Source organism: Acyrthosiphon pisum, chromosome A1, assembly GCF_005508785.2.
Source record: "Acyrthosiphon pisum isolate AL4f chromosome A1, pea_aphid_22Mar2018_4r6ur, whole genome shotgun sequence".
In the NCBI taxonomy this organism is placed as follows: domain Eukaryota; kingdom Metazoa; phylum Arthropoda; class Insecta; order Hemiptera; family Aphididae; genus Acyrthosiphon; species Acyrthosiphon pisum.
The window spans coordinates 108,049,213-108,052,499 of NC_042494.1; positions in this window are offsets into that span (position 1 = coordinate 108,049,213).

Consider the following 3,287-nt stretch of genomic DNA (forward strand, 5'->3'; position numbering starts at 1 on the left):
TATGATTATAATGTTTACTTATTATTCAGTGATAAAATATCCGGTAAATCCGGAGAGTACATTCTAATTATGCGGTTTCTAAACTTAATAGCTAATCCACTAACTACGGATATTATAGTTAACATTAAGATATACACAAGTACCATATGAAATTCCATTTGAAATATTATTAGAGGCTTTGTTGTTACCTTTGGTAACTTACTTATTTCTATTAACCTTTTGGATAAAGAATTAAAATCGTGTACGATACTTATGTCTTTTAGGTTCTGGGGAATTATATTTTTTTAGACTCTCTGATAATACTGATTCCTGTTTTTTTTGCTTTCTGGAATTAAATCAGTATAGATACCTCTATTAGATCTACTGGTCGGAAATATAATGGAATTTTCTGTATGGATTTCACAATCTTGGGAGGTGGTCAACCTTCCTACGCCTGAGATCTGAAATGTTACTATTTGTGGAGGTTCCACACATTTGATGGTCACTGAAGTTGGTTGTGTGTAAAATAACCATGCATTGGAATTCAATAACTTATCCCAAATGGACGTTGTTAATGTTACAAATTTTATTTTGCAAGTTTCTGGGATTGGTTGATATGTTAGAAGTGCTACTTCGCAAACGTTCGATCTCGAGCGGCGGTGAAATGTTTGACCACCTTTACATAATTTGTAAGTGTCTAAATTTACACATGATTCCCACTGTTTCCCTGTCATAGTGAAAAATTCCTCATTATCATTGTTAATTACCAAATATTCGACTTCGGGTTCAATTAAAATTAATGTATTGGTAGAATATATCATTGGTAATGAAACAACTCGATACACATTTAATACTTTACTTGAAATCAAGGGTATTTCAATAGAAAATATTAAGTACTCGTTTTGCACGAAAATCGTTATTTCAGAGATTTTGAAAAGGTTTGGCATGGACTCAGGTATTACTTCTATCGGGAGGTCGTTTTCCATGGGTAAGTTGATTTTAATTTCTTTTAACTCCTGTATTAATTTTCTGGGGGTAATTACGCTGGTGTGGATCTTGCCATCCAGTGCTGCATTTATAATGGCAATAAGGTTTTGTGTTTCGTAAGCATACTGATTGAGAGTTACCTCGAATAAAAAGGCTTGTTCTAACAGTTTATTTTTAAATTCTAGTTTATTGATTTTAACGATACTTTCTTTGGTCAGTCTTTGTAAATACTGCAAGTTATTATCGAGTTTCTGATGATGTTCTGCGATTTCCTGTGCAGTATGATTTGCATCCAATATTTCTGCTTGTACAACTCTGTTTTTTTTTTGACTAAATTATAATCTGAATTTTGCTTTGGTTAATCTACGATCTGTTAAATATGAATTCGGTGTCGATTTTCGAGTATGCACCATACAAAACGTTGATCAGGCGCTTGAAGGTACCTCCCAATCCTCGGCGATTTCGAATTTCATTATTTGAGTTATGCTCTATCGATAACATCGCGTTACGACGATTTAACTGAATTTCATATAAATATGGACGGGTTGTAGTAGAAAATTGGTTTACGAATTGATTACAAATGTTTTCTATTTCCGCATTACCAAAGTTTGCTATCATTTGCTTACAAATCGTCTCCATTTCGCTATACTGGGTCATCAACTTATCATATTTTGTGGTCAAGATTCCAATGTCCACATACGTTACCAAGTTCCATTTAGTGTGAGAGGTTTTGATCATTCCGTGAGATTCATAATAGAATCCTTTGTGATCCGGGAAGGTAGTAATGTTATACTTCTCTTGAGCTTCTGATGTACTGTCCCATATCCACATTATCAGGATTACCATTTTCGAGAATGACGGATTTTTCTTGGAAATTCCAGCGAATGCCATTATGGGTTTCCTGGAACGATCATAAATCACAATTATTGAATTATTTACATTATTATTAATAATCTATGATTAGATTGTTAGATTTAAAATGTTTATTATGTTACGAATCTCCTTGGAGGTCCGTGCACAAATAAAACAACGAACACTTTCGAACTATAGGTTACTTTCTATATTACTTGAAAAGAAAAACTTACAATACATTTAATGAAATAAAATGGTCTGACAATAATAATGCTCTGGCGCGAATCACAAGGTTCCGTCTACTGCTCTGAAATGCCACTGCACTCGATGCTATACGAGCCGTGCCTGTAGCCAGCGCTTGCCTGGAATTGCTGTCGCAGCAATTTCAGACAGTCGCCGTCGTACAATACTATCTTATACACTATTATATATATATACTAACTAATATAGCCAGGGGTTCTTAACACCCCCCAACTTAAATGGAACTTAGGGACCTAATGGTTCCCTAATGTTCCGTACAATATGTTTTTATAACTAAATTTATGATTATAATGTTTACTTATTATTCAGTGATAAAATATCCGGTAAATCCGGAGAGTACATTCTAATTATGCGGTTTCTAAACTTAATAGCTAATCCACTAACTACAGATATTATAGTTAACATTAAGATATACACAAGTACCATATGAAATTCCATTTGAAATATTATTAGAGGCTTTGTTGTTACCTTTGGTAACTTACTTATTTCTATTAACCTTTTGGATAAAGAATTAAAATCGTGTACGATACTTATGTCTTTTAGGTTCTGGGGAATTATATTTTTTAGACTCTCTGATAATACTGATTCCTGTTTTTTGCTTTCTGGAATTAAATCAGTATAAATACCTCTATTAGATCTACTGGTCGGAAATATAATGGAATTTTCTGTATGGATTTCACAATCTTGGGAGGTGGTCAACCTTCCTACGCCTGAGATCTGAAATGTTACTATTTGTGGAGGTTCCACACATTTGATGGTCACTGAAGTTGGTTGTGTGTAAAATAACCATGCATTGGAATTCAATAACTTATCCCAAATGGACGTTGTTAATGTTACAAATTTTATTTTGCAAGTTTCTGGGATTGGTTGATATGTTAGAAGTGCTACTTCGCAAACGTTCGATCTCGAGCGGCGGTGAAATGTTTGACCACCTTTACATAATTTGTAAGTGTCTAAATTTACACATGATTCCCACTGTTTCCCTGTCATAGTGAAAAATTCCTCATTATCATTGTTAATTACCAAATATTCGACTTCGGGTTCAATTAAAATTAATGTATTGGTAGAATATATCATTGGTAATGAAACAACTCGATACACATTTAATACTTTACTTGAAATCAAGGGTATTTCAATAGAAAATATTAAGTACTCGTTTTGCACGAAAATCGTTATTTCAGAGATTTTGAAAAGGTTTGGCATGGACT